Source organism: Rhagoletis pomonella, unplaced genomic scaffold (genome assembly GCF_013731165.1).
Source record: "Rhagoletis pomonella isolate Grant_MI unplaced genomic scaffold, Rhpom_1.0 Rhpom_scaffold_00005, whole genome shotgun sequence".
NCBI classification, from domain to species: domain Eukaryota; kingdom Metazoa; phylum Arthropoda; class Insecta; order Diptera; family Tephritidae; genus Rhagoletis; species Rhagoletis pomonella.
Window position 1 is genome coordinate 67,002,308 of NW_023458559.1, and position 14,844 is coordinate 67,017,151.

A 14,844-nucleotide genomic window follows, 5' to 3' on the forward strand; every position below is an offset into this window, starting at 1 on the left:
GGTCAAGAATTTTTCTTTTTTCATATACATATGTACGTTTGTATTTAATAATTATGCCTTTAAAGCTGTGTAAATTTTTTTTTTTTAAATTGGGTTGTTATTTTTCGTATTAATCGAAACTATTTTAAAAATTTTCAAAATTTTTCATGAAAAGCTACCTTTTCAGAAAAGCTTGAACTTTTTTTATATCTCAATTTTTTTATCACATTTTTTTTTTTCATTAACATTTTTGGAAAATTCTTATTCTTAATTATCTTGATAAAAACTTTATTGGAAATTTTTTTTTTAATTTTTAGTAGCATGAAAATTTAAAAAAATAATTGTAAAAATTTTCGTAACTTCATGAAAATTAAATAAAAAATTTTCTTTGCAATTTTTTATTATTACTTACTTCAAAAAAGCCTAAAATGTATTCTAAAAATGCTCAAATATAAAACCAAAAATAAATCAAAAGGCACAAAACACTTCCGTAGCGCAGCCAAAACGGCGAAAAGTAGTGAAAAATAAAAAGAAATTATTTTTGTATTTTGTATTTGGCTTGCAAAAACACAAACAGAAACAAAAATTTAAACAAAAAAAAATTAAATAAAATTTTTTTAATTTGTGCCAAAAAAATTTTGTATAGAAAACTTAGTAAAACAAAAATTTTTATATGTAGGTATTAAACATTTTTCCTCCCTAACTTGCATAGCAAACGAGAAGGTAGTATAAAAATTAAACTTTTTGTATGATAATCAAAAAAAATATAAAAAATGTAATTCAATTCCTAAAAACACACAAACTGCAGTGGCGTGTGTGCGCACACAACACCGCTGCATGCATACACAAACAGTTTTTAAACAAAAAACACGCACAACCTTTCCTTAAATACAGTTCAAAGAGCGGCATAGCGCGCAATGTTAGAAATTTTTTGCTTTTTTTTTGCAAAAAATCGATTTTCGTACTGCAACGCGCCTGTGTTTGTTAATTTATATTAATTTTGTATTTATTAGCGCTGTAAAAAAATCTATTTTCTTATGTATGTGTGTAATTTATGTTGCATATTTGCGTTTTGATTAGTAAAATTCGCAGCTCACTTCTTTTTTTTAGATAGAAAAACAAGTATGAGTGCCCTTGCAACACAAATATAGCGTTGTTGTTGTACGTGCATTCCTACTGTTTATTGATTTTAAGTACAAAAATGCGTTCACAAGAAATATAAACAAAAAAAAATATTTTGTTTTCTTTTTTGTTTTTGTTTTTAGTTAAACTAATACTACTTAATGTTATTGCTGATGATAAAAATAATAGTGATGTTAAAAATGATAATAATTATAGAATTTAATGGTTATTGTTAATAAGCATATGTGCCGCTAAATAAGTATCTAAGTATGTGAATAAGCATGTAAATGAGAAGTTATCATAAATAATAAAATTGTACAATAAAGTAAAATAAATTCAATATTAAACATCGTAAGATTAGTGGTTTTGCTTGAAAGGATACATATGTAGATACCGAGGTAGGTGAGGTTAAGTTGAATGGGTTAAACTTAGTACAAATGTGCTGAAGGGATCTAAAAGAAATTACTGTAAGCTAGAAACATATTATATAGTTAACTGAACTGTTGTGGCCATATAATTTCAAACCGCCGAAATCCTCATCCCCATGATCATCTGCTTATACATACAGATACAAAACAAAAATTTGTATTATTATTTTAACATGAAAATGGGGAAGAAATCGACAAACTTTCCTTAAAAAAATTCGATGTTTTGGAAATATTTTAAGTATGCCGTTTTGCAGCTCATTCTATTTTAGTATAATGAAGTGCAAGTTATAAGTAGCTCGGACTTACCACTGATTTTTGTGATTTTTTTTCGTAGAAGGTATTGCTCATTTTCTACATATAAAAAAAATCGCCGAAAGTGCTTCGTATGGAAGGAAATGACTGGCATCGTCAACAAACAAAAAAAACTGCCAAAAATCAGCGGTAAGTTCCAGTTACTTTAAACTTACTTTTTATTGTATTAGAGTTCAATGGGCATACCCAGAATATTGCAAGAAAATCGAATTAAAAAGTTCAAAATTTTTACGAAGGTTTGTAGAATTTTCTCGAAGGTTACGCAATGATTAAAACTGGTATTTACATATTTTTGGTTTTTTGCCATATTTTTTTAAACAAATAAATAACATTAAAAAATAATAAGACAAATGGTTCAATATGTGAGTGTCGTAAAGTTGTGATAAGAACTAAATATCGCTTGTGTATCGTGTAAGTGGGCACAGTTTTCATCGCTACCTACAAATTCCCACGAACTCAGCATGTCGATGTCGCTTTCATATCGCATCGCTCTAATGTGCACCGTGCCTTACACTTCAATTTTATTTCTGATAAATTACACTGTAGGGAAAATCAAACTTAAACAAGGAAGAAATTAAAAAAAAAAAATAGTAAAAAATTTTTTTCATTTGTATTAAAGCCTGTTCTTTTGCCAAAAATTCAAGCTGCTAGCGATGAAAAGCGATGGATAAGTAAACTACTTTTGAATGGTCAAATTAAAATATGCAATTTTTTGGATGAAATAGAAGCAGGAAATAATGTTACTCATACGCCATATCGTAGTTCGCACTGCAAAGTTAAAGTGAAAATACATATCTTGGGGAAAATTTCCTGATCTTGAAAAACGGTACACAGATCCATAATTTACGTCTAAAAATTATATTTTTTTGTCCATTGAATTATATGTAATAACTTTACACAAAAGGTTGATATTTTACAGTTAATATTCAAATTACTCTAACTAAAGCTAAACATCATATGCACACTACTAAATTTTGTTAACTAAAATTATGAAAATTATTAATTGTCGCTTGGAATAGCAATCAAAGTAAAACAAATGAAGAAGCAAATTACCTACGTCTTTGTTAACAGCCACAATTTCCTTACGCTCATTCATCCTGATTCCCCTGGCAAACGCATACGCAATCCTACTCTTTAACTGTAAACCCGTAGTATATCAAAACGGCAATTAATTTCCGCATTCAACATTTGCTGCACAGCGTAAATATTTGAGCAACTGAGAATTAACAGTACCAACCCCACCTGTTGCAGAGAGAGAACAGTTTGCTCTCGAATGCTCGATTCATCCATGCAAGCCACCCCACCCACATTTATTACGTCATTACTTGTGGTACATAAATCCTCTTCCATTTTGTGGCGCATATTTACCATCTATTCTGTGTTTTGCTATACCGGCGAAAATCCATCATAAAATAACAAAAAATTGTAATAGTAGTAGTGGTACGGAAATGTGAGCTGCTAGCGAATTAAAGTGGGTGGCTCATGGAAATTTCTATTATGTATTGCCACTGCCGCGCCAGTTTTCGTATTCTCTTCTGGCTATTCTGGCCCTTTTTAGTTTTTTTTTTTGTATTTATTTATATTATTTCATTCGTGCTCTATAATATCTCATTCGCCTTCTTCTTATACTCTCTCACTCATGTCAATTACATGGATATTTTTGTAAGGAATTTGGTTGGCGGCAATTCAATGCAAACTTTTATTAGTAAGCGTTTTAGTAGTAGCGGCGATATCGCTTGTGCAGGTGACTTTCTGTAGGGGGTCTATATATTTTTGTTGAAAAGATAGTAATTTACTACTGCTTTTATGGAATAATGCCTACCAAAAAGACCTAGCCAATGTTGTTGGGCTCCTCAAAGATTGAGGCATATTCTTGTTTTCGTACGAATCGAAAATTTCAAATTTTTGTATAGAAAATGATAGGAAAATTTCATTATTTTCGATTCCTATGAAAACAAAAATGCGCCCCATTATTTGTACGAAGTCGTTTTTTAAGGAATTACCCTCATCGCTTGTTAAGTATGGTTTGGAGATAAGCTGGTTTTTGGCGCTGTGCCATCTTCACTGCCATTTTGCAACCTCGAAAATTACGAAATATTATACTGAAGACTGCACAATGGGATGCCGAAAATTCGTTACAAAAAGTACATCGATCTCTCACCCTGCCGCAAATATCAACCAACACCAACAAAATATTTTTGTATTAAATTAATGCCCGTCTTGCTTTGCTACGCTAGTGACGTATGTAAATTATTTATTTTAGTATATTTTACATTTTCATCAAGAGTAAATTTTTTACCGCTTTGAATAATACTTGGAAAGAATTTTAGAAAAGCTTGTCTGAGCAGGTATTACAAAAAAAAACAAACCTTTTATCAGCATATCGCGCCCTAACCTCCAAAAAGACGTAAGCGACATTTTTTCAAAATTTTTATTTTTGATGCAGAAATGCATCTTTATGCTCTAGGAACATTTCTGCATCAAAGTTAAAATTTTTAAGAAAATTTTGCTTACATCTTTCTGGCGGTTAGAGCTCGATATATTAAAGATCGAAACATGTTTGTTCGGTATAATTCTTGTTTGTTTATTTCTCGATAAGAAAATTATTTATCTCGCCATTTTGAAAAAAAAAATGAGTTGAAAGTTGCCCACTGTGGAACGCCTCCAAGTTTACTCATATGAGAATTACCCATAAAACCCATACAATTTTTACGATTTTACATACATATGTATATACCGTTTATCCAGTTCAGGAAGAGTTCAGGACAAGAAAAAAGATATAATTTTGTTTTAATTTAATTCATTTGTATTAAAGCCTTTTCTTTTGCCAATAAATCATCGATGAAAATCGATGGATATGTAAACAAGTTTTTAATAGTCAAATGAAAATGTGCAACAATTTTTTTATGAAATAAGAACAAGAAATAATGTCACTCAAACGCGATATCTTACATGGCCTACTCGTACATACGCGTACATGACGTATGAGCAACATTTTCCAAGAAAAAATTAGAATTTTTTTCATCCGCAGTGAAAACTAAAAATGAAATAATCTTGGAAAATTACTTGATCTAGAAAAACGGTATACAGATCCGTAATCTACGACCCAAAATTAAGTTTACGTATACCGGCGTTTATCGTTAGTAAAAGTTGTTGCGGTAAGATAGAAATGCTATTGTGACACCTACATACTTTTGGGTCATCTGTATAGATTCGGATTTTTATCAGATTTCTTTGAACTTTTCGACCAACCATCAAACCTTTAGATTTTATATTAAAATTATTTTACTGGTTAAGCAAGAGAGCTTTCATCTTAATCTGTGAGAAAAACTTTAGTTGTGCGACAAAATAAAAAATGTATGATAAAAAATATGAATAGAGAAACACCTGTCACGCATTAATTTCAGCTCATGAATTTTAAAAATCCACTTTCGTTAAAGGCAAATTTTCACTTTTTCATTCAGGCATTTATACTTACATATTTTAGCGCTTCGCCTTCCACTTTTAATTTCGTTTTTTTTCAACTTTTTTTAATATTTTTTTTTCTTGTGTTATTTACCTTTGTTTTCGCATCACCATGACAACAATGGAATTAGCAAAGTGAGTCAATGCCAGCGCAAAACAAAATCACAGAACAATTCACTGTAAGCAAATAATAAAATTTAACCAGCCAACCAACAGACCAACCCTGTTCAGTCAGTCAGTCTGTCCGTCAGCTATTCTTTAGTTAGTTAACTATGCAGTAGGCTACCGACGAGAGCTCTTCAAAACAACGCGCGTAGGATATGCAGTGAGAGACAGTCAAGGTAAAGCGTTGAATAAATGAATGAATGAACCAACGAACTGTATGTACTGTAGCTATACATAGAAAAAGGTAGGTGGCGAGGGATATTTACGCCAGTACAAAAGTGTAGTACCTGACAGCTTGCATTGAATGACCACGGGCGCAATTCATGTCGTACTCACGTACATACATACACAGTTCCTTACCAGCGTGCAACCGTCTATCCTTTCCCTACACTGATGGTGTTAAAGACTGACTAACGTTTACTGCTTTTTAAATATTTAAGAATGTAAAAGGCAGATAATAAAGTCTATGCGACTACTTACACAACGCTGGTCTGTTCTGTAAAATGTTGCCAAGCGAATCTTTCTGTCTGCATATCTCTCCCTCTGCACAATGTAAACGAATGTTAATGAGCGTAAGTGTATATGCAAACAGTTTGCGTACAGACGCAGACAAGTAAATATGTAGTATGCGCTGCCATGTTGTCACTTACACTTTGGCTAAATCAACAACTGAAAGCAGAAAGTGTGTGTATGAAAATTTGCTGTCATTAATGACTAAATAGCGCGTGGACATTAACAGAATTGAAGAGCATTAGCTCGAGTTTGGCCACTTGAATTAAGACTTTAAGTGTTGGTTTTATTTAGGATTTTTTGTAGATTACACTGTAGGGACACAAAAAATGCCGAGACACGTAAACTTAATTTCGGGTCGTGGATTACGGATCTATAGATACCATTTTTCTAGATCAGGTAACTTTTCCCAGATATTTTCATTTTAAATTTGCATTGTAAATTAAAAAAAAATTTAACTTTAACATGGAAAATTTTACTCATACGCCATGTAGGAGCATGGACAAGCTTTGACATGTACGATGCCGCTATTTCATAAAAAAGTTATTGCATATTTTCATTTGACCATTAAAAATTTGTGTGCACTTGCACTGTAAGTCTTAAGTTAATTTCATAGGAAACACTTTCTGATTCTTTTCTGATACGGAAAATGATTTTTTTTTTACAAGCATAAATTAAGAATCAACTGTAAGCAACTCTCACCCTCACGTTTATTTGAAGGACAGAATAAGTGCAGCCTTTTTCGATAAAATAAAATGATAATATGAAAATGCTTTATAAAATACATTTTCTGTTAAAAATTTTCAAATCGCTAAAATGAAAAGCCCGAAAATTATGCTGTTTGAAAAAATTATGTTACTTTTTTCTTTGTGTAGTAAATTTAAAATTATTTGACAAGTGGACCCAAGTCGTCCCTCCGCCCCCCCAACCAAAAGTCTGTATCCGCCACTGACTGGCATCTGCAGGAACTGAGCCTATCCGAATAGCCGTAATTACCGAGATTTTCACTGGTGCTTTCACACGGGCCTTCTTGAAAGTTCCAGGTCTTTCAGATTTTGCAAGCATTTGGGAAGCACCTATGGGGGACAGCGTAGTTCTTTGAGCTCCGATCTTCAGGCAAACGACTATTTAACATAATCCGTAAGAATAATAATAATAATAGATTGGCGCTTACACATATGTTAGTGTTTGGCCGAGCTTCTCCTCCGATTTGTGGCGTGCGCCTTGATGTTGTCACACAAAGCGGAGGGACCTACAGTTTTACGCCGACTCCGAACGGCGATTGTATTTTTATGAGAAGCTGTTTTTCATGGCAGAAATACACTCGGAGGTTTGCCATTGCCTGCCGAGGGACGACCGCTGTTAAGAAAAAACCTTTTTTCTATATTTTTGCGATGTTGCTTTGACCAGGGTTTGAACCCAGGCATTGTGGAGTGGAAGCGCGCACTGCTTACCACTACACCACAGCGGCCGTAAGAATAAGTTACGCTAAAATTGGAAACTTTAAGAAACAGGACTAGGTTCAAAATCAAGAACGCAAATAGGCATTCTTCGGCGAGCCGTATATGCCGAGAAGGAGACATGAGTTCTCTCCAAATTTTGAAGCGTTCTTATAAAAGGGCATGTTCTTTGGGATATTTGAAGGACGAGGTAGGAGACTGTGCAATTTATAGGGAACAATCACTTAAGGTTCTCCTCGGCACGCATTTCCCGTGCAACCCAACCTCAGAAGAAACCAAATATTCAGCCATATAAATTCTCCTAACTATTTTCCTTTCAATTACCACATTGCAATGAGTAGTGAACGGAGTGGCTACCTTAAAGCTTGTATAAGATGGTAATGATTTTAACGGTAAACTTTTTTGACAGTTTGCAGGCATTTTAACTTCTAAAAAGTGCCCAAATTATTAACTTATATACACTGGCGATCAAAAGTGAGTTCATGGTAATTTTCGTTAAATATTTGCAATACTTTTCGAGTTAAAATTTTTTGTTACTGTATGGAAAAAAGTGCAAACAGCCGTCAGCAAAAAAAAAATAATAATTTACAAAGCGATTTTTCAGCCGCTTAAAACTCGCACTTGTGTTACTATAATTACGTTGAGATTAAAAAGTTCAAAATTTATACGAAAATTTTCACTACTTTCAATTGGCAAATTAGGTAGCAGCGTGCTGGCCTCCGACCAGAATAAATACTTTTAGTGGTCAATTAATAACATAGGACTTCAAAGTCTCCGATTTTACAGTAGCTGAGGTATTCAGATATCATTTTTCTTTCTATTTTAATAAAATGGGACACTCCAAAAAAAAAATCCGGAAAATATATAACGTATTGACGACCCTCATAAATTATGAAAATTTTGCTAATGTCTTTTTAAAACCAAACAAATAAATAGTTAAGTGCTTTTTGTTTGTGTACCAAACTGCCCAGCAGCAAAACTGCAACACAATAACAACTAAGTTTTTACTCCTCGCCATGCTGTCTATTTCCATGACTTCAAGTTAGTACCTTGTTGACTAACTCCACAAGTACGTGTAATACATCAGCCGCATCGGTGCAAATTGTTTAATGCCATCACGTATACGCAACCTTCTGCATTCGATACAAAAAAGAAAGTTGCGTACCATACCACACACATACATACGTATGTATGGCTGAACTTATATATATATATATAGCAGCCAGGGAGTCAATGAATTCAAGACGAACAGTAGCCGCGCTGAAAAGCATTCAAGTAGATGGCTCCCTGGCTGGTGCTTCCTGCACCCTTTTCATGTTGTCACTGTTTACCACGTACCATTGTTCTTTTCAGCACAATAACGTTATGTAAGAAAAAAAACTACATATATATTGTACATTCTGTTTTCTCTTATTTTCCTTTACCGCTTCAAAATGAATTTTTTATTTATTCCGTATTAACAACACGTTTACAACGCAACGCCAAGTAGTCACTCAGCCTGCCCGAGTTCACAACCAGCCCTTTTCTTGCCTACACGCGTTCGTGCATCTCTACCTTATAAGTTCATCATTCGACGCATTTGCAGCACCATCGGTGGCAACAACAGCAACAGCAGCATATGATTTGTGTTCACTCTGTAATGTTCCGCATAAAACTTTTACACTTTGGCGGCGCAAAAGTTTTTCCATATAAAAAACATTGAACGTCCCTTCCGGCGTTGCCTTCTCAAAGACTGCCTTGTGCGCCTTCGTTGCTTCCGGTTCTTGCTATCGTTTGTACCTTCAAACTTGAATGACTCACTTGGATCTTTTCATATGTTTTCTTTCATCGTCCTTGCATGTCATTATGTCGCACTTTTACTTCACTTATGTTGTGCATTAAATTTTGAACTAGCTTGCGTGTGCCTCTGAAATTTGGTGCTTATGGTTGCAATAATTAGGGGCATAACTTTTTTTTAATTTTTTTCAGCTACCGTTGTTGACTTGCAAATTTGCCGAAAATTAAAAAAAAAGTTTGAATTAGCAGAAAGTGGCAAGCCTCAGAAGGCTGTTATCATAAGAAAAGCAAATAGGCGGGTATAGACACCTTTCCTCCATGTATACATCCATGAAATATTTTTCGCAACTGTCATCAAAATATAGACTTTTATTCAAGACTTTCTTAACTTCTAGAAATATGTACATACAAATGAACATTTTAGGCGCTCATGCACAGCAATCGTAGAACATGAATTTTTCCAAAAAAATTTGAACAATTTTGAAAAATTTGGAAGAACTTCTGAAAAATCCTAAAACAAACTATAAGAAAATCATACGAAAATCTTGATAAAATCCCTAAACGTCAGAAAAAAACCGGAAAAATCATAAACCGCTGTTTTTTAGAAATTGCTTAAAAATAAAATTGCAAAAAGTACTGGTTATTTTCTACTAAAAAATTTTTGTCATATTTTGGCTTTCACTTTTTAATAAAACAAGTAATTTTTAGACAAAAAACAACAGAATTCAATGCGCATATAAAAAGTTAAGGAGTACCGTTAGCTTCTTTATGATCTAATGATCGGAACTAAACCAAAGCCAAGAGATACACCTAAAAACAAAATTTTTAAAATCCCAAGGAAATTACATTCCATATTATAAGAGAAATGTAATGTTATCTTCGACAAAGTGCTTAGATAATTAAATATCTATCTTCTCTGTTTAATTTTAAAGTACAAATAAATTACCTATTTAAATAAAAACTCAAATTATGTACATTTTCGCCCAGTTTAGGGAATGTTTTAAAGGCAAATGATATGCAGACATAGCTATGAAAAATATTTGTAGTTGTATGTATGTAACATTTGTACAAGAGTAATGTGGCATTTAAAAGATTTTTTGCGAACAATTCACACCTCTCCTGTCCGTGAAAACAAACGGCCACAAAAACGTGCCCAAATACCTTTTTAATTTTTATTTGCATATTTGTTACACTTTACAATGTTTGTATGTATTTATGTACATATGCCTCTACCTTAAAATACTTGAGTAATTTATATGATTACGCGCGCAATTACAATGTAGATGGCACTTTTTGGGCAACAGCAATGTCGTATTTTACCTTTACAGAGCATTTTGGCGTCCACTGAACGAGATTTTGAACTACATTTTAGCCAGAGGCGCACATTTGTCTGCTGAGCTGAGAGTGCAAAAAATTTATTGCTATTAAATAGATTTTCTCATTTCTAATTTTTGTTTTACTAGCAAATACCCGCCGTGCTTCACTGCGACATTTTGTGTTCAAAAAAAAAAAAAATCGATTTATGAAACAAACATATTTTTTTTTATGAATAACGGTGTTAGTTAATATATTTTCGAAGGTATTTAATCCTGGAAATTTAATTTAGAGTCTTATACCTCGATGATACATATCCTGCACTGCATTTATTTACCTTAACTTATCACTTTAGCTGATTAAAATTTTTCAAAAATATTTTCGCCAATAAACTTTCTTAAACCTCTCCATATTGTAATATTTCATTTATTTTATCAATTTAATTGAATAGAATTTTCAAACAACTCTCCTCAAAAATATCTTCGGCAGTAAACTTTCCTCAGCCTCCTCATTTTGATACCCATATTGCAATATGCAATTTACCTTATCAATTAAATTAATTTAAAAATTTCAAACAGGTGGCAACTTTTCACAAAAATATTTTCAACTGTAAGCCTTCTTAAGCCGCTCTCTTTTGGCAGCCATATTGCAATATTTCTTTATCTTATCAATTTACTTAAACAGCAAACAAGTGGCAACTCTCTAATATTTTTTCTTTCTACATATATTTTAAGTTAGACCTCTGGCAATAAATCGGTGAAAATTCCATTCAATTCCATGCATTAGTTTTCGAGTGATGCGCGTACAAACATACAGACAGACAAACATTCTAAATGTGCTTGATTTGGCTTTTGTTGCTCTAATAAAAACCCCCCATATTAATTTTTTTGTATATGTATAGATTTACTTAGTGGTATTGTCAACTTTTTATTGTTCATAATTTTATGTGGGTCGCGCGAAATTGTATACATTCAATTATATACCTAAATTGTATCTGTATTACATATTTAATAAAATACTGACAGTTATGTATATAAAATAGTAAAATAAAAAGTATACGTTTTTGTAGTAAGAATTATCCAACGATTTTCTGACTAAAAAAATAAGCTTTTTGAAAAGTTATCTATTTTGGAACGATTTAAGTACAGGCAAAGATATTTGAACGCATCCATTAACTACCGTCTTAAATTACGTACTTTAAAATCACCAAAAGGATTTAGTACTAAAATTAAACCGCCATTGCGCTCACTCCTGCCCCTGCCGCTTCCCCTGCTATTTATAAGAGCAATTAGTAGTTCAGTATACGAAACAATAAATTCAACACATTTACCCTTTCTTCCTTTCATTTGCACTTAATTTCGTACAACCACCTTCCACAACACATACAAACAGATAATGATGCCTAATGCAAAATTTACAACATTATCAGGCTAGTATGTTTATGCTGCAAGTGCTACCTCTGCCCTTAAGAGGTAAGTAAGCTGACCAAGGTACAAATGAACAACCGGCAACCAGCAACAAGCAAATGTGTGTTTTAGCCAAAGCCAAAGAGCGAGCGCAAAGGAGGAAGGCGAGAATTATGAAAATTGTGTAGAAATTATTTTCGGTAGATATTACCGCTGCTGTTGTGTGTGTGTTTGTTGCTTTGCGGACTCTGAAAAGTGAAGGCGACAGAAGCAGCTGACACACACGACCCAAAGCGAGTAACAAACGGAGCGAGCAAGGGCGGTGTATGTACATTAGAGTGGTCCAAAAATGTATGTGAAAAAAATAAGGTCGCATTTTTAATGCCGCCACCCCCTAGGATTGTTCTATACCGACAAAAGATATTCCCCTATTTTTTTATTTTGAAATAAAAAAAGTTTAGGGAGTGCTCAAAGCGCTCAAAGATTTTAATGTATTTTATATGGGGAAAACCACTTTTTTTAGAAATAGTGTAGAATTCTTGCAAATCAATAAATTCCGACTTTATTATTTTGGACCACTCTAATGTACATATGTATGTTTGTGTGCTGGATAGCCAACGACGCATGCATGCTTAGACATAAGGCTTTTGCGGCATAACAATAGTGACAGCGGTTAGTAAACTGGGCATTTGCTTTTATGCACATTCACATGCATACATATAAGCAGGTAGGTATACATACCTGATGTGACCAACCTTACTTCGTTACAGTACTTCTGTTTTCGCTCTTGTACTTCGTACTACGAAGTACAGTCAAATGTACGTCATTGCGATATTTTGTACTTCACAGGAGGCACATTCTATAACCGGTTAGCGACAATTTTCGGATCGCTATCGCACTCTTTGACGCATCATATAAATGTGGTTCTGTCAAAAAGTGCGATTGCGATTGGAAATTTGTCGCAAGCTAGTTACAGAATCTTCCCCCAGGTCCTGTACTACTCCGATCTTTTGGACGCTCGTCAAATGTCCTGGGCGGTAAATTCGTTCAAACCATTAAAGTCGCTGGAGACCGATTATTTCCCACCGTGGTGCGAAATAAAGTCACTTGACATTATAACCTTTTCAAAAGTGAAATAAAATCCATTGACATTATTACTCTTTCAAACATTCAATTTGCTTAGCTTCGGGGCGGTCCGCGTCCGCGCGACACCACGTCAGTGATGACAGGTAATAAGTCCCAGATGGTTTCTAAAATCGCAAATTAGTTTTTGTGCAAATTGCAGATAGAGGGTACTAATAAATTTAGGCCCTCGATATTTCACATTTTTATATTTGTAAGTTATTGGAAGATTTCTGCTGTGTTTTGACAACAACTTGTCTGCAGTAAAAATTCACATAAATCCACATGTGTATGTATAGAAGTTGTTGTAAGAATTTTTTATAAATAAAGGCGTTTTAGCAATATTTGGATTTGGTTGATCCTATCCTTTTTTACTTAGTATATGAAATTTGTGTTAAATTTCGAAATTTTATGTCACAGTTATTTTATTTACTTCATATTTACATACTACACAAAATGCACAAATATTCAAAAATAAAAGCTTCTGTTGTGTTGACTAGCCGCAGGATGTTTGGCTCTAAAAACCTAAGAACTGTATGATTCACAATTTTCAGTCTAACTGTTTTATTACATAAATATTTGGAAATTTGGCAAGCTAAAATTTTCTGTATGTACAAATATTCCAACTTTTTTCCAATATTTACATTCAAATGGACACAGCTGCTTGAAGAACTTACATACATATGTGTGTGTGTTTTTATGCGCTAAAATAAAAAAATCCTACACGAATGTTAGCGAGTTTAATAATCCACTGTGATGCAGGTGAATTCGACAATAAATATTTTTTAATATTTTTAAGCGCTCTTATTTATAGAGATTCCTGGTGACTTTAGAAAATCTATTTATGTATATTTATTTGAGCCGTTGGTTATATAGAAAGAAACAAATTGTAAATAATATATCGCACGTTTAATAAAATAGAGATGTAACTAAAAATTAAAGTTTTTTGGCGCCTTACAAATATCCTTTTTTCAAGTTCATATTCCAACAACTTAACGGCTATAGTTTTGCACTTTCTTTGTGCTAATTAAGCATTCAGTGCTGTATTCTGCTTTTTTTCACTTTTTTACTCCTTTTTCCACATGCTTTTAGGGTTAATTAAGAGTGTCTAGCATTAAGTGAAGTGCAGTGATTGTATGAGATAATTATATCTGTTGCTTATACATAGAGTACTAAATACATACCACACTACATATTTAGTTGGTTAGTCGGTAATGTAATTATCTGCTGCAAATAAACATGTGCGAATATGTACATTTGAGTTGTATGGTTGGTTGGTTGACTGCTTTGATCAAAGGAAAGGCAGCGTGGTTAAGTAATTGCGTGTGCAAGCATTTAGTATTCAAGTATAGGCAGTTTTGTATAAAAGCGTGTAAGATGTGTGATTAGTGGGCATTAAAAAATTTATTTTTATTAAAAACAGAGAGTCTTGCGTGTATAAACTTGTGTGCATAATGAGTTTTAAAAGCAATAAACTATTGTATTGAAGCGAGAAGAAGAGTGTTGTATAAAAAATTAAATATAAAGTAATAGGTATTTTATGAGTTTTAAACTTATCTACATATATCTATATCTATCTATCTATCTATATAAAATAAACGAAGAGATTTTTGTGCAATAGGTTTTACTTTTTTGAAAAGAGTTGCCATCTTTTTTATTTATTATATGCAAACTATTTAAAAAAATAAATCAGTTATTACAAAATGAGTATCAATCGAAATGGTTTTGAAAAGCTTTGTTTCTTAGCTGAAATATAGGAGGGTTGCCACCTGTTTGAAAAATCAT